We start from the raw sequence: 25,299 nt of genomic DNA, 5'->3' as shown, positions 1-25,299 counted from the left end.
GACATGAGGGCCAGATTTGGAAGCAGTGGAAAGGTCAAGCTAACTGAGGCTCTGAGTGATGTCAAAATGCCTGTGAGAAAGGAAAGGAAAGAATATTCTAGTCAGAGAATAGAATATTGCAATTGAAGACTTCATGGTGGAGCTATCTGGAATGATGGGAAAATCCAACTTCAGTGCATGGAAATAATTTGCTTAAAGTAAGGTGAAGAATCTGGATGGTGGAATTTCAGTTGATTTTTATGTATACTTATTTCTTATATTGATCATGTATCACTTTTATAACTACATAAAGATGATAATCCTATTTTAATTTTGGAAAAAAATAAGTAGCAGGAATGAAAAGAAGGAAACTATCAGGACTTAGTGGAAAGAAACAAGGCTATGGACTTTATATTCACTGGAACATTTTTAGATACAGTGTAAGAAACCAAGATTGTAAATATGAGAGAAATTTTGTCTCTCTTGAATGAGATAAGAGAAGAGTAGCAGTGCAGCGGATGTCAGACATGAGTGAATCACCATCAGCTCCCTATTTCTTCTTCTGTTTTCTCTACTTTTCTCTGCCTGTCAACTTCATTCTGTCCTACTATAATAGCTTCTTCCTCAGAACTTCTTTCATGGCCACTGGCAGCTCCCTTGCCCACATCCTCTCAGCTTTCCAAGCGAAGAGAATGAAGTTCCCCACTATCCCTTAACCCTCCAGTTCCAATTTCTAAGTGATGGGGGGAGGATTCTGATTGGTCTGATGTGATCATATTCCCTCTCGCTGGACCAATGAGTGTGGTCTGGGATTAGCCCAGTTTAATTTAGGTGTGCAGCCTTAGTTCCTGGCTGTGATCAGGGAGTTTGTATAGGAAAGGGCAGTTACCCGTCCTACTACTTACATGTGTTTAGAACTGAGGAAGGAGCAGTTCTGCAAAGGGAGGATGGGTTATTTTTCCCAGGAGAAGGAAGACATGCTAGTGAGCAAAACAGGAGGTATCTTGGACGCAAATCCATAGTCTGTCATTTTAGCAAGTGAACTGCAATGTGTTATTTGACTTTTCTGAGGTCAGTTTCTTTATCAGTATAGTGGGGATTATAATAACCACCTTTGAGGATTGTGAAGATGAGCTATAATTGTTTACAAAAAAAAAAAAATCTATGTTTATAAATTGCGTAATAAGGGTTTCATATAACCTGACAGTTAAGGCCAGCTTAGCTTCCCATGAGGCCAGGTTTCTGGCTATGTCTGCTCAGAAAGGGTGAGCATTTTTCTAACTGATTCTTTCAGACGTGTGCCTTTTCCACATTCACACAGAGATGCCCTGTATCCTCAACTAGTGCTAGCAGCAGCCCTATGTCTTCAGCGTTCTCTAATGTGTTTAAATATATAACAGTTGAATGAAAACCATGTTGATACCACATACCTGATGACACGATGTGATGAGGAGGGAACTTCATCTCTGCAGTGTTCTCCCCTAAACCCCATCTCCAGTGTAATCATGAGGAAAACATCAGACAAACCCAAATTGAGGGACATGCTACAAAATATTTGGCCCATACTCCTCACAAGTGTCCAGGTCATGACAAACAAGGAAAGGCTAAGGAACTGCCACTGATCAGAGGAGACATGATGACTAAATGCGATGTGGTATCTTGGATATTGGAACAGAAAAAGAACATTAGTGTAATAACTGATGAAATCCCAATAAAATCTGGAGTTTAATTAAAAGTAATGTATCAGTGTTGGTTTCTTAGTTTTGATAAGTGTATGATGGTAACGGAAGATATTAGCAATGAGGAAACTGGGTGAAGAGTATAGAGGAACTCCCTGTATAATCTTTGCAAATTTTTTTGTAAATCTAAAGTTATTCAAAAATAAAAACTTAAGCTAACAACAACAACAAAAAAGCTGTGGGAAGCAAGTAGAATTTGGAGAATGGTGGCTTAGTCACGTGCCTTTTGTTTCCCTGCTCCTGTCCCCTGAAGTAAGCCTAAAGCCAGCTGTCCCCAACGTAGCTGAAGCAGTAGACTCTTTCCCATTTACCTTGCCTTTTCCTCCACTCAGCTTTTCCCTTGGGAACTTCAGGGGTACTTTTGGGTAGGAGGAAGTAATATACAATAGGACTTAATTTGAAAAACTATTATAAATTTTTTTCCCCAGCCAAATCAGATCTGTATCCAATCAAACAATTTGAAATTAAATAGGAATGTCTGACTTTTCCCACAGAGCCTATGAACCCTGTCCCCAAAATAACAGAGAGTGACTTCATTGTTACTGTATCACCAGACAGCTGGGGTATTAATTTCAGACCCTACTTACTTTACAGAGATGTTGGAGTCATAAACAGAGCCATCAAAATGCTTTTTTCCGAACTCATATTTTTTATTCTAGAACTTTCAAGCACAAATTATATTGTTTATTTTTTTTCACAAAACAAGAAGGATTTTAAAAAAAATATTTAAAGTCCTAGTTAACCAGGTATGTCTTGGAAAAACCATGCTGAATAACAAAGGAATTACTAAAAGAGGTTTTTAAAGTATGATGTTTTAAATATACAGTGATATTGACAATTTTATTTTTCCTTATTATTTTTCAGCAGTCATTTTTTTACAACTTACTTGGCTAATGAAAGTTGGATGATGCCACTTTGTATTTTTCTAAGTAATTGGAGAAAATAAGAAAGAGTTAGGATTTAAATAATACCGATGGGAAAAGTTTTCTAGATATGTGAAAATAATGAAGTAAAATGGTGGGGTATGGATGAATATGCCATGAAACAGGAATGACTAAATGAAATGTACTTTTATATAAAATTAAACACTATATAGGTTTTGTATTTACGTTTTGCTCTTATTTTTTTGTTTGTTTTTTAGGATGTGAGTTAAAGAGAAATTGTCAATTATGCATAAAAGATAAAAAAGTAAGTTAACTTTCATATGAGGCAATTGTTCTGGGAATGTTATAAAGTCACACAATTTACAGCTGTAGTTTAAAGATACACTAAACTTTGTTTTACACAATTTTTTATAATAGGAATGACTCATAGCAGTTATTAAGATGTACTTCTGCATTTCAAACCATTCTTCGAACATCTAGAAATAAATAATGGAAATAATTTAATACAAATATGTACTTCCTTCTAGAAAATTATACTTCAAAAACCAATTTTTTTTTTTTTTTCACAATAAAAGATTATACTGACTTTGGCAAGAATTTTTTTCTAAGATAAGGTAAACATAAACCCGTTGAGATATAATGAAAATTTCCTTGCTACTCTATTCCCTAAAGACTAGAAAGGATGATACACTGTTCCTTAACTACAAGGTAGCTAAGGTCCCTTTCTCAAATCATTAGGCATCTGACATCATTATTTTTCATTTCAGATTTGGAAGGAAGCAGAAATGTCATAGTAATGAGGGAAATGGTGCTACAAAGAGCTTTGCAGCAACCCTCTCAAAGCCTTTCTACTCTAACAAGTATTGGAGAACTGACAATTAACACCAAAGGCAGAGAGACGAAATCACTAATTAGAAAAGGGCACACTCTAGTAATTGGGATCTGTCATAGTGGTCTGGGTGTACCACCTGTGCCCCTATTTATCTTCATTTAGGCCATTCCACTGCTTTAATGAAGTCATGAGCTCAGGGCTTTTGGACTTCTTCACCTGATTCCTGCCATAGCCTTATGTGCTTTCCACACTTGACAATGGCCCAGACACACTCTGTCCTGCAGTGTCCTGATTTCCTCAGCTCTGTGCATTAGGAAGTCACTCCCCGGGCCACATCCTCCATCCTGCATGATCCACAGTGGCTCTTGCATTCTCATTTCCTTACAGTGTTCTTACTTTTGGCCTCAACAAGACAAGACCATCCTCTAGTTCTTCAATTTCTCATTTTTCCTTTAACTCATTGGCCCTCTCATATGAACTCCCTTCCTTCCTGTGAATTCTCATGGCTCTTCACTTGAATGGACACCTTTCTTTGTTTGTTACAATGGAAATTTTCAAACAGAGAAAACAGTATAAAAAAACTTTATACTCTTAATATCCATCTTGGCCAGTCTTATATCATGCATGCCCCCTCTTCCAAAATGGATTATTTTGAAGCAAATAATGATATGGATATCACAGCATTTTATGTACAAATATCTATCTATCTATCTATCTATCTATCTATCTATCTATCTATCTATCTCCCTATCTACTATCTATCTATATCTAGTGATCATATACATATATATATATATGACTTCATTTTTAAATATTACAAGTCTATTATCACACTTAAAAATCAACAATAACTTCTTAAAATCATTAAGCATCCAGGAAATAATCACATTTCTCTTGTTTCATCATTTTATAAGTTCTTTTGAATCAAGTCTATATACGTTACAGTTGGCTAATATATCCGTTAAATCTCTTTTTATTTATATGTTACTTCTCCCTCTCTTTTTTTTTTATTGCAACTTACTGAGTTGTTTCTCCTATTGATTTCCCATAATCTGGATTTTACTGGTCATAGCTCCATGATGAGCTTTATCGTGTTCCTCTCTTCCCTGTTCTCCTGTTCTTGTAAACTGGTAATTACATATGGAGGCTTGATCAGATTCAATTTAATTTTTTGGCAGGAATACTTCATGCTGAGGTCTTTGATTAGGAGGCAAGTAAAGTTTGTTGTCTGACATTTTGTGATGTTAGCAGATTTGATGGTCCCTGTCTAGACCCATTATTTTACTGGGAGTTGCAGAAACCACCACTACCTTAATGCCCTTGCCATCTTACCTTTAACTGTGCTGGATCTACATTCCTCAGCCCTGATTGGTCATTTGGTCTATCTGTTCATTTGCTATGCATTATTAGTTTATTGCTACTGGAGCGTCTTGCATCAAAGTCTACATTAGTGCAACTACAAATTCACAATTTCTGGTCTCACCTGAGCCCAAATACTATCCATTATTTGCCTTTGGTTAGCAACATTTCCTAAAATTTTCCACAATAGCAGTTCCAAAACTTTGTTACTATCCTTAAAGTTCCCATTTTATCCCACACTCACTCATTCTCAATAGATGACTTTGTCTCTGATTTTGTACATAAAATTAGAGGCCCTAGTTGTAAACTTTACTCCCCAAACTGATAAAATTTCTGCCATTTCTTACCCATCCTTATCCATTCTTGCCCTTCTTAAAGAAAGAAGAATACTTCCTCCAGTTCCCCTATCTCTGCTTTGGATCGCAAACATGCACATTTTTCCATTGTAATTCATATAAATTGTTTGCATATTTCTCTTTCTCCCATTCTCAGTTCCCCGAGGAGAGAATACATGTTTTATACATCTTTGCATCTGTAACACCTCATACATTTCTCAGTACATGACAGTATAAGTAACTGTTGAATTGAATTAATGCTTGATCCACTAGAATTTTAAATTATATTTAACATACTCTATAATGTAGCAAGATGGATAACTTTATCTTTAAAATTTGCAAACATAAGTCATTATGCAGTTCTGGGGATATGTATTTTTTTTAATGTTTAATTTTAATTTTTTAAATTTTAATTTTGTGTGTAAGGTCTTTTTAATTTTATTTTTGTATTAGTTTCAGGTGTACAAAACCACATAATGATTACACATTTACTCCCTCACAAAGTGATAACCCTCCCCCAAGTCTACTACCCGTCTGACACCGTACATAGCTGTTACAGTATTATTGACTATATTCCCTATGCTGTGCTTTACATCCCATGAATATATTTTATATATAGATATACACACATATACACACACACACTCACACACGCACACACACACACACACACACACACACACACACACACACAACATATATAATTATAGTTGACCTTCAATATTATTCTACATCAGATTCAAGTATACAGTGCAGTGGTCAGGCATCTATACAATCTATGAAATGATCCCCCTGATAAGTCCAGTACCCATCTGGCACCCTACATAAACTTTACAACATTATTGATTATATTCTCCATGCTGTATTTCACATCTCTGTGACTATTTTGTGGTTACCGATATGTACTTTCTAATCCCATCACCTTCTCCTCCATCCCCCAACCCCCTCCCATTTAGCAACCATCAGTTTTTTCTCTGTATCTCTGAGTCTATTTCTGTTGTTTGCTCATTTATTCTGTTCTCTAGATTCAACATGTAAGTGAGATCATATGGTATTTGTCTTTCTCAGTCTGATTTATTTCACCTAGCATAATATTCTCTAGGTCCATCCATGTTGTTGCAAATGGTAAGATTTCATTCTTTTTTATGGCCGAGTAATATTCCATTGTATAAATGTACCACAGTTTCCTTATCCAATCATCTATTAATGGGCATTTCAGTTGTTTCTATATCTTGCCTATTGTGAATAGTGCTGCAATAAACATAGGGGTGCATATATTTTTTCAAATTAGTTTTTTGGATTTCTTTAGATAGATACCTAGGAGAGGAATTACTGGGTCATAAGGTAGTTCTATTTTTAATTTTTTGAGGAACCTCCTTACTGTTTTCCATAGTGGCTGCACCAATTTGCAATCCCACCAACAGTGCACAAGAGTTCTCTTTTCTCCACATCCTCGCCAACACTCGTTTGTTGATTTATTGATGATAGCCATTCTAACAGTAGTAAGGTGGTGTCTCACTGTGGTTTTTATTTGAGTTTCTCTAATGATTAATGATGTTGAGCATCTTTTCATATGTTTATTGGCCATCTGTATGTCCTCTTTGGCAAAATGTCTCTTCATGTCCTCTGCCCATTTTTTAATTGGTTTGTTTGTTTTTTTGGTGTTGAGTTGTATGGGTTTTTTATAAATTTTGGATATTCCTTATTAGATGTATCATTGACAAATATCTTCTCTCATTCAGTTGGGTGTCTTTTTGTTTTGTTGATGGTTTCCTTTGCTGTGAAAAATCTTTTTAGTTTGATGTAATCCCATTTGTTTATTTTTTTCTTTTGCTTCCTTTGCCCAAGGGGATATGTCAGTAAAAATATTACTAAGGGTAATGTCTGCAAGTTTATTTCCTATGTTTTCTTCTAGGAGTTGTTTGGTTTTCGGTCTTACATTGAAGTCTTCAATCCATTTTGAGTTTATTCTTGTATATGGCATTAGAAGGTGGTCCAACTTCATTTTTTTGCAGTATCAGTCCAATTTTCCCAACACCATTTATTAAATAGACTGTCTTTACCCCAATGTAAATTCTTGCTTCCTCTGTCATAGATTAATTGACCATGGATTTATTTCCGGGGATATGTATATTTGAGTACAATTTTTAATATATTCCAAGTACCTCATAGAAATGAACTAAGAGATAATTCCACCTGTTCAACCCAAAATCAGCGTGTTATCTTTTGGCAAAAGATCCCCTCTTCTCCCAGAAATTGGAAGGACGCCAGGCTTTCAGTGAGTGTGTCGGCCATACTCCCAGACAGAGAGCCGGAATTTATAGATAGTATAAAGTAAGTAACCAAGAATATCTGAGTTCTTCTTGGGCCGTAAGGAAGATGAATAGATGTCCTGGGATACCTAGAACTGTCCTATTTTATGGTGGTGTTCACCAGCATTGACTTGGTGAAATTGTCATACCTGCTCCTTTTCATTCCCCAAAATATTCAAATTTGAGTGAAAAATTATATGCTTATCCTTCTTAACTATAAGAAAATCTTCCTCAGATTCCATCCAAATCATTCCCTTGTGGTTCAGTGATATGTGACTAGCCTTCCTAAAGTTAGATGACATTCTTACCAAAAACAAATCCATAAAAAGCAACTAATTTACAGCACTACCCCCAACCTACAATTCATAAAAACAGCATATGAAAAACATTATATTTTTGTTGATATCTTCTCTTTCATTAGAAATAAAAGTTCAAAAACCATGCTAAGAAACAGAGAACTTTTGCTGGGCTTTCATTGTTGCTCAGAATCATTATATGTCACTGGTGAATTCCTGGAATGATAGTATTCAGTGTGTCACAATGATGAGAACTGTCATAAGTAATTTTTTTTGCTAATTACAGGTAAAGACTGAGTTTTGCAACTGACTTAACAAATAAATCAGAATAGATTCTAGGTTTTCTCCATAATCACATCTTTCTCATTCATTGCATCTTGATATGGAGTATTGGTTGGGACAGAAGGAATGAAGTTACAGCAAGCCAAAGGGGTTTTTTTGACTCTCCCACAGCCTACCTCATTTATCGCACTGTTCATAGGAAGTGACCATTACTCACATGCATGTAAAATGCATTTGTAAACGCCATACCTCAAGCCCCACAAGGATGCCACTTTGATATTTGTTTTTTGTAAAAAAAAAAAGTGTGCGTGCGTGTGTGTGTGTGTGTGTGTGTGTGTGTGTGTTAGGCATGGAGTAAGGGAAGGTAGACAGGGTCATGGATTCAACTCTGGCTATGCCAGTGAACATGTGGATATCACCTGTCAAGAGTTTCTGAGATGGAAAAAAAGTGGAGAACCAGTTTCATGGATTATTCTCCAAGGCAACAATTCCCAACACCTTACCTGCTCTTGGCATGACCATCCTTCTGGAGCTTGATTTTCCTTCAGAAGTTTAAGGCCATCTGTCAGGTTCAAGTTCCCTCATTTTGCTTCTGAAGCAATTCGGTGTCTTTTCTTTTACACGCTTTTCCCCCTTAAGTCACTTCTCGGTTCCAAGGCTAATCCCCTAGCCTTTACCTCCATGCATTCATCATACTTGGAAACACATGCCCATTCACAAACTCAGAACCTTTCTCATTCCCTTGTTCCTCGATGACAAATTTAGTCTATTTCTCTGCATTGGCTCCTTCCTTTCTGAGGTCAGATGAAATGGGACAAAACAAAAACTTCTTGTTTCTTAGCAGCTAAAGTCCTTATTCTACCTTTGCTTCCTTATCACAATGATTTAATCCTTAGCAAACTGGTTAAGAGTTTACAAATGACCTTTCAAATTAGTCGTACCTTCTGGAAACTTGTTCCTGCCTTAGTGATCGGGACTTTATACATTATTCTGCCCTGCTTCTTCCCTCACCTCTCCGTTTTCTTTACCAACTCCTCTTCTTCGTCCTTCCTTATACTCCGAAGCATTATTTTATGCTATGTTCTCACCCGTGTGCTATCTCAGGTGCTGGCATGGCCTCTGCTAGTACCTGCACATACAGAAATCTCATTTTCATATTCTTAGACTTAATGGCCCCTCGACCTTGGGGTCACACTCATAGCTGTTTGACATTTCTTCATCACCTCAAGCTCAAATTCTCTATAACTGAATTTAACTTTTCTTCCACACAAAAGCTCATTTTATGTACCTCTTTATTTCTGGTAACATTCTCCCAGGTGTAATTTTTGAAATCTTTGGCTCCTTGATCTTACTTTATCTGCAGTTCCCGGAGTTCTATCCGTCCTTCCATTCTTTTCTTTCAACTGGAACAATCCTAGACTTCCTGGGTCCCAGTCCCTGGAGTCCCTCCTGATGCCTTATTCATTATCATAAGTTAGCATTTTTATTATGTCACCTTTTAGCTCAAAATCCTTCAGATGAATCCCTAGTGTTAAGTTAAAACACAACCCCATCCCAATCTGAGAAAAGTTTACCTTTCCAAATAATTTCACGAACTTAAGCCACAGCAGATTTTCACTCCTGCCATGGTGAATCCCTTCTTTCAGTCTGTCATGCCTTGTGTGTCTAAGGCATATTCTTTCTGTCCAAATTTGGCCTATTCCTCAAGGCTCGGACCAAATCCTGCCTATTCCCTGAAAGAAATTATATCTAGTCATTCTAACTAGTAACGCTTTCTCTTATGAACTGGTATTACATCTGTTGCACTCTTTTTAAAATTATATTATTCTTCCATTCAGAGGTTTTGTTTTTTTGTAGAGTACCTATTGCACCTGCCAAACAAAGCCAAAGCCAAAACACCACTCTATCTGTGTAATGTCCGCTGAATCTATCATTTGCACATAAATAATCAGTCAGTGCTTTTTTGATACCTTCAACGTCTATTACTTAAAAATCCCCCTTTGCACAATTACACTTATTTAATACTTTTTTCGTGGCATAATATTAAACCATTTGTTTTATACAATATCAGCAAACCACTAAATATTATTATGTAGCTTCCCCCTTTCTGCATTTTTTCATTTTAATATTTGCTTATAAAATTATCAATTTTGGATATCCACATAAGCTTATAAACACAGAGTTCTACCCTGACAAATACTCTAGTTTTCCCATGAAGTGATATTAATCAGTCTTCTAAAGTCCTTCAGCTGAGTTCTCAGTTGTCACTCTCTTAAAAGTCTGAAGTTGTCAATGGCTTTGTATTTACATGGATCATTTACCTAAACGACAAGAGAAAAAACCCATGTAATTCGTCTTAATTTACTCATTACCAATTTAGGGATGTTGAATATTGTGTACTGTTCCTCTGGGTAATGTGAAGTTCTGCTCTTTGAAGACTTTTAGTTTAGAAGATTTAGTTAAGGTATTAGTCACGTCTTTTGTATTAGGTGACAGAAACCCAACTCAAACTAATTTAACAAAAGGGGGAATTTATTGATTCACAAAATTGGGATGTCCGGGGCTGGCCTTGGCTTTATATACAACTGAATCCAAAAGGTTGTTATTTTCATTTCCTCTCTTTTCATCTCCCAGTTCTGCCTCCCTCTATGTATTGACCTAATTTCTTCTATGGCAAGTGGACATTCTCCACATAGCTAGGGAAGATGCTGGCTCCTAGCAAACAAGTCTCTCCCAATGTCTGTATGCAACTCCAAACAAGATTCGAACGGGCCTGATTTGGGTCTGGTATTCGGTACTAGCTCCTGGGCCAGAGGGATGAGCTACCCTGAGTGCCACTGCCTGGGTCCGATGATCCCAGTAGTAGGGAAGGGGCGGGGCAAAGCTGAGTGACAGCTGCAGAATCAGGTGGAGTTGGGAGAAGAGGTCCACAAAGGAAAGTGGTGGCAGTTGCCGGCAGAAAGGATGGTTACACGAGCTGGTCAGACAGAGTAAAGAAACAAACTGCCATGTTGCAGGAAAGAGGGTCTGTCCTTGGCTTCGCACAGGAAAGAATTCAAGTGTGAGCCAGGAAATAAAGTGAAAGTAGTTTACTGAAAAAAGATTTTCTCCATAGGCAGAACAGAAATTGCCTCCTAGCTAGAGACAACCTCGATTTGAGCTGTGGCCGTAACTTTTATTTGGTAGATATTTTACATGGAAATGAAAGGGAGCAATAGTTTCTTAGTTCCAGGAAATGGGTGGGCTTTTCCGAGAATCGTGGATAGAATCCCACCCCCTTTGTCCTTATATGGTTCTCTCTGGAAGTTCCATTTAGTATGTATTACTAATGTAATACATTTAGTATGCGTTACAATGACTATATAATGTGGCTAGAGGTTACTTGGAGGTGAATCTTGCCACCATGTTGGCCTTGGCCGATTCTGGTGGGTTTCCTTGTCTCATCTTGATTTACTGGTCCCTTGTCTTCAGCTGGCGGTTAATGGTTTTTCTTGGAGGCCTTGCCTGGCCCTATCTCAATCATAGTCTACTGTATTTCACCCATTGACCTTTCAAGACGTGCACATTTTATTTTCCCCATCCATACATTTAAAAAAATGCTCTTGCAACTAACTAAATAATGCAACTAACCCTCAACTAAAGTTGTACCTACCCAAAGTCATTGTCAGTTATTGCCCCTCAGCATTAAGCCTGGAATCTCAGAGAGAGTGCATGATGGGAAGATATTCTGTTTGGTTTCACTGGCCACGCTGTGAGTTACAGGTTACCAATCTGGCTGCCCCAGGCTCAGCCTGTGGAAGAGCTCTCGTTTCCATTATTTTCTGAGCCCACATCAGAGAGAGGCACAGGGGAAAATGTCTCTTCTGGGAACTGCACTGCTCTAGAAGCAGTTCACAACCAAGTTGTGAACTTGGTTACTGAGGCCTCGGAATCCGCTCAGTGCTGAGTAACCACAAGCTCCTCTCTGAGAGGTTCAGGTTTTTCTTTCTGGCAGTTAAAACTCTCCTAGAGGGAAAGACAAAAACAAAAACAAAAACAAAAGAAAATCCTGCTAGGTGGCGTGGATTTGATTCCTAGAAACTCCAAGAATTGATAACCAAAATCAGAAGTCTCTGGGTTTGTAATCCTTAAATCTAGGCCTTGACTTTGCAATTCTAGCCTTTACACAACAAAGATGACAGGACTCATTCTGCCTAAGTGACTTCAATCTTAGACTTGCCTAAATGGTTTCATCTGAACTCTTGTTTTGGTTAACAAACAAAAGATTGCCTGGGATACACCTCCTGCTCTCAGGCAGTGTTTAAGGGGGGGTCCTTTACATTGGAGTAAGTCCTTACCTCTGCTGGCCTGTGATTGGAGGGGTCTGGGGTCAGTCTTGTAGGATTGGTTACCAGCACAGAAGCAGACTAATTAGGTTAGAACCCAAACTTCCCTATTTAGTAGGTGTGTGACCTGTAAGTCATCTGATTGCTCTGTGCTTTATTGTCCTTTTCTATAAGTGGTACCGAGCTCACAGGGTTGTCATGAGGATGAAGTGAGTTAATATATAAGGGGTTTAGAATGGTGCATGTCACGTGGTAGGTCCTATGTGAGTGAGAGCCATTTTCACCACTCTGTCCTCATTTTCTTGACTTGTCCAGGTCCTAGTCTTATCTCACAATGGTTTCCACCTTTGTACCTTGCTTTTGCTTATTTCGACAAGGGACTTAGAATCTAGTTTTCCACATGGTTATCTGACCATCAGTGAGTAGCCACCAGTGAGTAGGAAGGGGACAGGGGGTGGGTGCTGAGGTGAGGCTGGTTGGCAGCACCACCAGGCCCACATAACAGGAGAAATCCCCAGAGGCAAGAGTGAGTGCTGCAGTCAAGGGGAAGGGCAAAGAGCGTTGGGGAGAGAGAGAGAACAAACAAAAACCCTATCTACTGAAGTCCTTGTTACTACTTTGTGAAACTATGTCTTGGGTCTTGTTCCCTAAACACGCATCTTGAGAAAGGGATTAAGGTACATGTAATTTCTTGAGTGACAGCAAAAATCTGTAATATGAGGGAGTAAGGGACTCGCGGCAAGTAAGGGACAACAGCCAAGCAAAGGTGTAGCCTCAGCTAAAGTCTACACTTGGCCTGAACCATGGGCAGCCCTGGGGCAAAAAGTCACACAGCAGAGTTACCACGGCCTCGAGGCAAGGATGTCTACTGTTAGGAACCCCATATGTTAGTCAGTTATCGGCAGTGGGGGTAGTTACCTCACGCACAGAGTAGTTCCTATGCACTGAGGGCAATTCAATAAGAAGGGCAACTTGAGCCACGGCAGCCAATGTTCACTGCAGCTGGGGTTTGGGGACATGGGCTTGGTAAAGGGGATCAGGGCCGACCTCCAACAGCAACTACTACTGCTGCTGCTACTGCTACTAAAATGATGATGATGATGATGATGATGGTAGCTGTATTTATTGAATACTTACTCAACTAGCACTAAAAACTTACTGGAAATGTGGTTAGTATACCTGGACACTGCTTTTATTTTTTTTTCTTTCCAAATACAGTGCTTTTGGTGCAGTGAACGACTTACGTGCAAAAAATTTTGTTTTTCAAATTTGGGATGTCAAGTCAGTTCTTCATTTTGGTTAAACTGTAAAGGTGAGTTGTCCCTATTTGAATTTTTATGTACTTTTAAAATTTTATTTTATTTTTTATTTTATCTTTTTAGTTTCAGGTGTTACTTTTAAAAATTGACTTGGAAATATTATTTATTTTCTACATTTGAAGGATTATAAATTATTATATTTGCATTATTAAAATATAGCAAGTCTGTTCATCAGTGTTTCCTCTAATACAGGCTGATACTTGTTCTTTCCAGCCATGGTTGGTTCAACTGGGTCAATATTCATTCTGATTGGTGGGTGCCTTACTATGCCAATTGTAAATACTTTACATTTGATCTCTAAAGTACTCCAATAAACGATAACCATAACCAATGAAGGAGGATTGTGTTCTCAAGTTGCTTTAGGAACTCCAGGAGTTTCTTATAAGCTAATCCTGGGGTGAGGACATACCGTGTTTCCCTGAAAATTAGACCTAGCTTGGGTATTATATTATATTATATTATATTATATTATATTATATTATATTATATTATATTATATTATATTATATAAGACCCGGTCTTATATTATAGTAAAATAATACCAGGTCTTATATTAGTTTTTGCTCCAAAAGACGCATTAGAGCTGATTGTCCGGGTAGGTCTTATTTTCCGGGAAACACGGTATTGAGCCCAGTAGCATTATTATAACTTATATTTCCTCAGCTTATATATTTTGTACTGAGAATTGTCATTCAGAACAATGACTGCCTAGGACTGAACAAATCTCAATCATCAAAGAATCTTTAAATTATATCTATAATGCTATAATTTTGGTTTGTTATACAGTAGCTACCAAAGCAAGTAAAAGTACCTTTTAAGTTTTGAAACAAGATGCTTTCTAGGGGAACCTTAACTATAAGAGAAAACCCAGTCTAGTACTACCAATTGTCTATGTTTTTTTTCTTAATTGAAATGAAAAGCATGAATTTTGCCTCAAGTCCCTGTTTTCGTCAGGTACTACCAGGTATATTTAAGTCATAATTGTTTGTAGCAAAGAGCTTATAAACAAGCAACCCTTCATAAATTTAGTATGAATGGGAACCCCAGTCTCCTGTTTTATGTTCTATAGTTTCACATAGTCCTGGGAAGGGGGAGAAGGGAAGTTTACAAGTGCTACAAATCTGTTTTCCCAGCAAGCATTTGTTTTCTCTTTGAAAAGGAACTGCTGAAACTCATACAGTGAACATCCCCTGCTGTCTATATGTATCTTCATAGAAACCTGAGGGCGCTGCTATTTTATCTGTTGAAATATTGCCTGGAATGAGTTTTTAGAGAGAAAATAAAGGAAAAAAATAGCCAGTGACCTAATAGTTTACCAATTTGCAAATAATATTATCTCCTTTTAGCAACCTAGATTATTTTCCAATGTTAGTGATTATTGTGTTAATGATAGTTTTATTGGAGTATGTGATGTATGTGTATCATTTTCATTAACAACTGAAATTGTATTTAAGAATCTGACTGCATGGTATTAAAGATGAAAATGTAAGAAATTATAATTCTTATAATTATAATCTTCTGTTAACTTCAACTATATTTCTTTTTATACATTTCAGTTGACATGTTTGGATTCCTGATGCTTCTACTCATTGCAATATTAATTATAGCATTCATTTGGCATTGCTGCATCTTTCACCATTACCTGCAGGAGTATGTTCATTTTATCCTTAGTAAGAATGCACTTTGGGATAATATCATTGAAGAGAATACTGAGTTAGTCCTCAGGAAATGTTTAACTTTTTTTATATAATAAAAATAATATATCCATATGATAAGGAAAAAGTTCAAAAAGTACAGAAAATTATAAAATGAAAAATTTAACTTTCCCACCCCCTTATTCCACCTTTGATACCTACTCCCTAGAAGTAATCCTTTTACATGATTCTATTTGTACTTATTTAGGTTACCTCCATATATTTGAATAATATGGTTATATCTCCTTTTCATGATTAACTGAAGATGTTATCTATTGGCTTCCCATCATGAAAACTGAAAATTTTATCTTGCATTATCTATAATTTTTGATATTTTACTGTTAGTGAATTGTAACCAATGTTTTTCCTTATTGGCTCTTAAGACATTACTAATATTTCTTCTGTTATTTTTTTGACTTTGAGTAATCTAATCTCTGTTTCTATTTGCATCAATATTTCTCCCATTATTTAAGATAAGAACATTTGGAACCTTGTATATACTTCCTTCCATCTAGCCTCTCCTTCGGCTAGCTCCTAAACTCTGTAAACTTTCTCACTCATTTGGCCTTTCCAAGTGTTTGTTTGCATTCTATCCTGTAACTATATTTATGTCTTGAAATGCTTACTCTATAGTTTGACTCTAAAAATTTTAAACTAATAAAAATAACAGAGCATATTATGATTGTATAAATATTGCTCATAAAGAACCAAAATGGAAGTAGGAAATGTAATTCTATGTCACTAACCTGCTTGAAAGAGAATTGTCTAGTGTCAAGATCAATTAGATTCTCTCTTCCCACTCTCCATTTCTCAAAATCATGCTACATTTTAGTTTGTTTCATGTTTACATTTGTGACTTTTCTATACAGCCTTTTCATTTTCTAGAGTTTCTAATAACATTCATTATTTCTTGTCAAGAAGGACACATATATCTTTATTCCCACCATTGTGGTTATTTATCTTACTATTTGGTCAAATATATTCATTTTCTTATAGACATTCTTCTAAAAGTCTTCTGATTTCCTGCTATAATTTATAAAAATTAGTTTCTTTTCAGTGCTCTACAGAATTAGAAGAATTTTTTGAATACCATATCTTCCTCTTTTTAGGATTCAGTTTTTCCTTTTAGTAGAATACATCTTCAAGTAACTTTTTCAAAAGGAGATCCCAGAAGATACAGAAAGTATGTCCATAGTCCACACATGTTGAGAAATTTGTTTCTCTCCCATTATCCTTCAGCCCAGCATGGTATTATTTTCTTTTTTCAAACTGTACACCTTTTCCAAGAAGGACACATAAGTAAGATATATGCACACTAATAGACCTATCTGTAAGTAAACTATGACTATAAAAAGATAGGGTTGGCCAAATGTTCTATTGCTTACTTAAGACCTCTACTTTGTCTAGGATTTTGTGTTTTTCTGCCTTTGAGACTTTATCCTTCCCTATTAACACACAAAGATGAAAGAAAGGATAAGATGTAAGGTAATTCCTTATTCTTTACCTCTAGAACAAAAACATTCAGAAGGAAGAACCAATAGGGTATATTACAAAAGTGGCAAAAGGCTGTGGCAAACATGTTGTGTTTTCTTTTTTATATTTTCTTTCCGGTATCCTGGTGTCTTATGTGTCATCACTTTTTTGTATAGCTTATGAGTAAAGTGACAAATTATACCTGTAAGAAAATAGGGGCCTGAGAAAATGTTCATCACTGAAGCTTCTTTTTGTTGCAGTTTAAATGGAAACCCCTAAAGCCTCTCTGCAAATTGTACTCAGTTCTGGTTTAGTGCTGCTATTCACCCTCCATCTCTTCTTTTACAGTTTCTTCTAGAGATCTTCTAGATCTCATTAATTCAATGAGCGCTGGGTTCTGTTAGAGAATTTTGTCGCACTAAGGATTTATTGCACTTCATGATCCAGAAACATCCATCTTTCGTTTAAAAAATACCCTTGAGTGACTGATGAGCATCAAAATAGTGATTACTACACTTGACCTAATATTCTTGTTATTCAACAGATATGATTTAAAAGTTCAAGCACTTTTAAAAGTTCCAAATGTTAGAGAATATTTACTCAGTGTCTCCTTGACTCTCATCTATTTCAGCAAATATTTAAAGATGTATTATGCCCAGGCAGTGTTGTTGTCACTAAGGATATAATTGTAATACAAGTAAAGGTCAAATCCTGGCCTTCATCGAGCTTACTGTCCTACTAAGGGGACACAGGCAAGAAACAAGCAATTGTTAATTCTATTGCTAACTTATTGATATTTTAAATGATATTCCTTTTATTTTTATTGTGTTGTTCTTAATCAAATACTTTAATTCTCTTGGTGGATAAATAAAAGGAGAATTTAATGTAATAGAGCAATGGCAATAAAGAGTTGCATAACTGTAATCTTCTAATGAATCAGTTATAACCCTAACTATTCTAAAAATAAACCTCACTAATATAAATTTGCCATCATTTTGGACAGATCTCAAGTCGTTCCTAGAAGACGACAAGCACTTTGTATTCGTCGCCGGAATACTGGCAAGTAGTTCATTTATTTCACGGATGCCCCAGACTCTCTCAGTAACTCACAGATAGAGATCTTTCCCTTACTTAGCAGGCATCAAAATTAAAGTGTGAGTAGGAAACATGACAGCAGGTTTCATTGTTCTCATTTCCAAGACACATTCTTATAACTTCAATAGTTAGTCTAGGATAGGTAAAATCACAATATTAACAGAGAAGAGTTAAAATTTCCAACCCAAAGTGGGTATTAATAACTTTCCCAGTTCCCCCAACTACCACTCCATAAAAGCAACTCAACAAAAGATGACCTTCCTTAAGGAATCCTTGCAGGCTTTTCCCAAGTTAATCCACTTCATCTTACCCACTTAGCTGAGCCTCTATCCACTCTTCTTAAATTGATTCGTTATAAACTTTGCCTTACTTACAAGGCATCCCCTTGCCCAGGACCCAACTCTAGGCTCCCTTCAGCTCATCACTCACAGATCCAGGCCCTCCCCCTCCTCTGTCTAGGCCTGGATCCTGGAATACCAACTGAAATCAGAATCGTGGCCCCACGTTTCACCTGAGTAATTAGACCATACAAAAATTTAGATCAGAATGAGAAAAAGGGTACTATTGCAAGGTCCTTTACAATACCATTACAAATAATTTTGGAGGAACATGCAGATTATTGTGCTGCTCTGGGCCTTTGGGACATAACTACTAAATCCGAATGAGAAGCAGGATAAACCTCATAGGGGCAACAGTGAAATGTCAAGCACATACATGCTCCATTGCCAACTCCTAGATCTTGTTATGTAGAAATTGTTTTGGCGGCAACAAGATGATGAACTGTTTCAAAAGTTATTTGAGGAGGGGAGCTGAAATACAAGGTGATTACTGCTTCTGGGGTTGAAATCAAACCAGAGGATGCAAAGAATGCTGCTGCATTTCAATTTTTCTCCCTCCATTTAATTAATTAATTGTAAGTAAGTAATTTCAAATCTATTAACCCTTGACCACCATTTTTATTTTGTTTGGTTTTGTAGTGGAGTTATTTTTTTAAAAGAACTTTAAAAATTTTTTCAATTACAGATGATATTCAATATTTTATATTAGTTTCAGGTGTACACCATAGTGGGGAGACATTTACATAATTTATGAAGTGATATCCTGATTAGTAAAAACCTGGCACCATACAGAGTTATTACAATATTATTCACTATATTCTGTATGCTATAGTTTACATCCCTGTGACGATTTTGTAATTACCAATTTGTAATTCGTAATACTTTCACGTTTTACACCAGCACCCCTCCCATTTAGCAACCATCAGTTTGTTCTCTGTATCTATGAGTCCATTTCTGTTTTATTTTGTTCATCAGATTCCGCATATAAGTGAGATCATATGGCATTTGTCTTTCTCTGTCAGACTTATTTCACTTAGCATAATACCCTCTGGGTCTATCCATGTTGTCACAAATGATAAGAGTTTACTTTTTTATGGCTGAGTAATATTCCATTGTATATATGTACAATCACTTCCTTATCCAGTCGTCTTTGAGGGCCATTTTTGCTGCTTCCATATCTTGGATATTGTAAATAGTGTTGCAATGAGCATAGGGGTACATATATCTTTTCAAATTAGTGTTTTGGATTTCTTCAGATAAATACCCAGAAATGGAATTGCTGGCTCATAGATAGTTCTATTTTTAATATTTGCGGACCCTCCATACTGTTTTTCATAGTGGCTTTACCAGTTTACAGTCCCACCAACAGTGCATGAGGGTTCCCTTTTCTTCACATCCTTACTGATACTTGTTTGTTGATTTATTGATGGTGGCCATTCTGACAGGTGTAAGGTGATATCTCATTGTGGTTTTAATTTGCATTTCCCTGATTATTAGAGATGTTGAGCATCTTTTCATACGTCTATTGGCCAAGTGTATGTCGTCTTTGAAGAAAAGTTTGTTCAGGTCCTCTGCCTATTTTTTAATTGGATTGTTTGTTTTTTGGTGTTGATGTGTATGAGTTCTTAATGCATTTTGGATATTAACCCCTTTTTGGATGTATCACTGGTGAATATCTTCTATTCAGTAGGTTGTCTTTTCCTTTTGTTGATGGTTTCCTTTGCTGTGCAAAAACTTTTTAGTTTGATGTAGTCCCATTTGTTTATTTTTTCTTTTGTTTCCCTTGTCCAAGGAGCTATATCAGAAAAAATATCACTGAGAGCGATGTCAAAGAGTTTACTGTCTATGTTTTTTTCTAGGTGTTTTATGATTTTGGGTCTGACAGTTACGTCTTTAATCCATTTTTAGTTTATTTTCATATATGGTGTAAGAAGGTGGTCCGGTTTCATTTTTTTTTTGTATGTATCTGTTCAGTTTTTCACAGCACCATTTATTAAATAGACTGTCTTTATTCCACTGTCCATTTTTGCCTCCTTTGTCATAGATTAATTGACCATATAGCCTTCGGTTTATTTCTGGGTTCTCTATTCTGTTCCACTAACCTGTGTGTCTGTTTTTAACCTGTGTGCCTTGTAGTAATATTTGGTATCAGGTTGATATCAGGTTGTATGATACCTCCACCTTTGTTCTTTCTCAAGGTTGCTGTGGTTATTTGGGGACTTTTGTCGTTCCATATAAATTTTAAGATTATTTGTTGTAGTTCTGTGAAAAATGCCATTTTGATAGGGATTGCACCGGTTCTGTAGATTGCTTAGGGTAGTATGGACATTTTAACTATATTAATTTTTCCTATCCATGGGCATAGCATATGCTTCATTTATTTGTATTTTCTTCAATTTCTTTAATGTCTTATAATTTTCCATGTATAGGTCTTTTAACCCTTTGGTTAAATTTATTCCGAGGCATTTTTTCTTTTTGATGCAATTGTAAATGGGATTGTTTTCTTAATTCTCTTTCTGATTGTGATTGGTGTATAAAAATGTAACCAATTACTGAATGTTAATTTTGTATCCTGCTACTTTACTGAATTCATTTATTAGTTCTAGTAGTTTTTTGGTGGAATCTTAAGAGTTCTCTTTATACGGTTGCAAATAATGACAGTTTTACTTTTTTTTCCAATTTGGATGCCTCTTATTTCTTTTTCTTGTCTGATTGCTGTGGCTAGGACTTCCTGTACTATGTTGAATAAAAGTGGTAAAAATGGACATCCTTGTCTTGTTCCTGATATTAAGGAAAACACTTTTAACTTTTCACCATTTAGTATGATGTCTAGCTGTGAGTTTATCATATATGGCCTTTATTATGTTGAGATATGTTCCCTCTATTTACACGTTGCAGAGATTTTCTTTTTATCATAAATGGATGCTGGATTTTGTCAAATGCTTTTTCTGGATCTATTGATATGATTATACAATTTTTATCCTTCATTTTTTAAATGTGGTGTATCATATTAATTGACTTGCAGATATTGAACCAACCTTGCATCCCAGGAATAAATCCTACTTGATCATTGTGTATGATCTTTTTAATATTGCTGAACTTGGTTTGCTAATATTTTGTTGAGAATTTTTGCATCTATGTTCATCAGGAGATTGGCCTACAATTTTCTTTTTTTCTAATGTTTTTTTTTTTCTGTTTTTGGAATTGATGATGGTGGCCTTGTAGAATGAGCTTGGGAGACTTCCCTCCTCTTGAATTTTTTGGAATAGTTTGAGAAGGATGGGTGTTAATTCTTCTTTGAATGCTTGGTAAAATTCCCCTATGAAGACATTCAGTCCAGGACTTTTGTTTGCTGGAAGTTTTTTATTACTGATTCGATTGTGTTACTAGTAATTGGTCTGTTTAGATTTTCTGTTTCTTCTTGATTCAGTCTTGGAAGATTGTATATTTCTTAGAATTTATCCATTTCTTCCAGATTGTTGAATTTGTTGGCATATAATTGTTCATAGTATTTTCTTATAATGCTTTGTATTTCTGTGGTGTCAGTTGTCACTTCTCCTCTTTCACTTCTGATTTGATTTTTTGGGGTTCTCTCTCTCTCTCTCTCTCTCTCTCTCTCTCTCTCTCTCTCTCTCTCTCCCTCCCTCTCTCTTCCCCCTTGATGAGCCTGGTTAAAGGTTTATTGATTTTGTTTATGTTTTCAAAGAACCAGCTAAAAATATCAATAAAGTTTATCTGGTCTAATGTGTCACTTAAGGCCACTGTTTCCTTGTTGATTTCCTGTGTGGAAGATTTATCCATTGATGTTAATGGGGTATTAAATTCCCCTAGTATGACTGTTGAGCTCTCCCTTTATGTTCATCAATATTTGCTTTATATATTTAGATACTCCTATATTAGGTGCATAAATGTTTATAATGGTTATATCCTCTTTTTGGATTGATCCCTTTATCATTATGAAATATCCTTCTTTGTCTATTATTATAGACTTTGTTTTAAAGAATATTCTGTCTGATATAAGTATCACTATCCAGCTGATTTTTCATTTGCATGAAATGTCTTTTTCCATCCATTTACATTCAGTCGGTATGTATCCTTTGATCTGAAGTGGGACTTTTGTAGACATCATATGTATCGGTCTTGTTTCCTTATCCATTCAGCTACCCTATGTCTTTTGATTGGAGCATTTAATCCACTTACATTTGAAGTGATTATTGATAGGCACTTAGTTATTGACTTTTTGTTTTTTATATTTATGTTCTCCACCACTCCTTCTTCTTCTTAAAGAAGTCCCTTTAATAATCCTTGTAATAATGGTTTGATGTTGGTGAACTCCTTTAGCTTTTTCTTGTCTAGAAAGTTCTTTATCTCTCCTTCAATTCTAAATGACAGCTTTGCTGGGTAGAGTAATCTTGATTGTAGGGCCTTGCTTTTCATCACTTTGAGTATTTTGTGCCAATCCCTTCTGGCCTTGAAAGCTTCTGTTGAGAAATCAGCTGACAATCTTATGGGAGCTCCCTTGTAATTTACTAGTTGCCTTTCTCTTGCTACTTTTAGGATTCTCTCTTTGTCTTTAACCTTTGGCATTTTAATTATGATGTGTCTTGCTGTGAGCCTATTTGTGTTCATCTTGTTTTGGACTCTCTGCACTTCCTGGACTATAATATCTGCTTCCTTCATCAGGTTAGGGACGTTTTCAGTCATTATTTATTCAAATAGCTTTTTCAATTCCTTGCTCTCTGTCTTCCCCTTCTTATACTCCTATAGTGCTAATGTTGTTATGCTTGATGTTTTCCTAGAAGTCCCTTAAATTATCCTCATTTTTTTAATTCTTTTTTCTTTTTGCTTTCCAATTAACTGTTTTCTGCTACCTTGTCTTCAAAATCACAGATTCAGTCCTCTGCTTAATCTAATCTAATCTAATCTAATCTAATCTAATCTATCTAATCTAATCTGCTGTTGATTCCTTCTAGTGTATTCTTCATTTCACTTATTGTAGTCTTCATTTCTGACTGGTTCTTTTTTTATGGTTTCTATGTCATCTTTTATGCTTACTATCTTGTTGTTGAAGTTCTCACTGAGTTCCTTGAGCATCCTATAACCAGTTTTGAACTTCTGCATCTGGTAGGTTGCTTGGCTTCATTTTGTTTAGTTCCTTTTCTGGAGTTTTGTTTTATTCTTTCATTCGGTACACCTTTCTTTGTCTCATTTTGGCTGCCTCTCTGTGATTGTTTCTATGTATTAGGTAGATCTGCCAGTCTTGGCAGGGGTGGCCTTATGTAGTAGGTGTCCCGTGGGGCCCAATGGATCAGTCTTCCCGATCACCTGAGCCTGGTGCTCCAGGAGTGCCCTTGTGTGGGTTGTGTGTATCTTCCTCTCATAGTTGAGCCTTGATTGCTCTTGGCACGTCAGTGGGTAGGATTGACCTTCAGTCTGACTGGTTCTGAGGATTGACCATGACCACATCATATGAGCTGCTTTAGAGAGCTGACCCCATGCAATGGGATTCTCCCCAATGGTGTCTGGTGCCTGCTGAGACCACCCTATAGTTGTGCTGCTTGAGGTGCTACTTGGGTGGTTCTCTGTTGTGGTCGAACAGTGGCCACTGAGTGTGTTAGTTTTGGGGTCTCTTGAGTGGGGATCCCCTGCAGGTCAAGGTCAGCTGCTGCCAGGGTGACTGAGCCAGGGCTATCTTGTAGGAGCTACAAAATGATCTGCAGTTGATTGCTGCCTGTGCTGGACCTACAGGTGCATGGGAGTGGCCATGCTGTGAACTGAAGCCAGCTACCACCAGTACCAGGCCTGGAGCAGCTCAGCAAAATGCCCAGGAAACCCTGTAGCCTGTCTCTATCTGCCTGCAGCCCATAAGTCTCAGCCACTGAAAGGGCCTCTGGCAGTACTGAAGCTGTATGAGGCAAGGGTCTCAGGAAGTCACCATGGTGGGGTGATTGGTGTTCACCTGGTTAATGCAGATTTAGATTTGGTGCCAGTGCTGAGCCTGGGGCCACTCAGCAAAAGGTACAGAGTACACCAAGGCCAGCCACCACCTACCTGAGGCCAGTGGACCCCTGATTGGTGTCCAAGAAAGACTGCTGTGCAGGCCAACATTGGCTGCCCATCCCTGAAAGAGCCTTAGAAGTTCTTTGAGTTGGGTGGGGCAGGGACCCACGGAGTTACCAGGGTAGAGCGAGCAGAGTTCATAAGGTCAATGCAGATTCAGATTTGGCTGTGCTGGGGTAGGGCTCAATACAGGGACAATGGAGGCTATCCCTCCAGCCCTCACCTTCAAGCCCCACAACTCAGCCTCTTTCTGTATGTCTCTGGAACTTCCTGAGCTGAGGTCCCTCTGCCAGACACCAGGGTATGTGCCTGGGAGCAGGAGAGTCTGTATGTGGGCTATTTAAGAAGATGTCTTGGTTTTCCATCAGCTTTCTGTCTCACCCAGACAGATGAAATCCCTGGTGATTTTCAGAGTGATGTGTTGTGGGGGCTCCTCTTCCCAGCACTGGTACTCTGGGCTGTGGAGCCCAGTTTGGGGCTGGGACCCCTTACTCCTCAGGGAGACCTCTGTAGGTAACATAGCCCTCCAGATTCTCAACTGCCAAACATGGGTGTAGGGCCAGCCCGTTTTGCTTCTCTATCCCTCCTGCCAGTCTCTGTGTGGCTTCTTTATATTCTTAGTTATAGGGCTTCTGTTCAGGTAGTCTTCAGATGGTTTTCCATGTTAATTGTTCTATAATTTAGTTGTAATTTTAACACAGTCATGGGAGTAGGCGAGCACAGCGTTCACCGACTATATCTTGACTGGAACCTCTTTGTTCCATTTTAAATTCCACAGGAATCTGGACCAAAAGAAATGCTTTGAAAAGAGCACAAATTTGGGTATCTATCTATTGTTGGTAGAAACAGTTATGTATTCACTAAATGAGAACAGTTAGTTATACTAGATTCATTGTAGAAAATAAAATGTTATCAAATTCATAATGCAGGATGCTTTTCCACCCAGGAGAATAATCTCCAAGCCCAAGGGGAATATT

This window comes from Rhinolophus sinicus, chromosome 4 (assembly GCF_057876585.1).
Source record: "Rhinolophus sinicus isolate RSI-liver-muscle chromosome 4, RSI-T2T, whole genome shotgun sequence".
Taxonomy (NCBI): domain Eukaryota; kingdom Metazoa; phylum Chordata; class Mammalia; order Chiroptera; family Rhinolophidae; genus Rhinolophus; species Rhinolophus sinicus.
Note: the sequence above shows the minus strand (reverse complement) of the source record.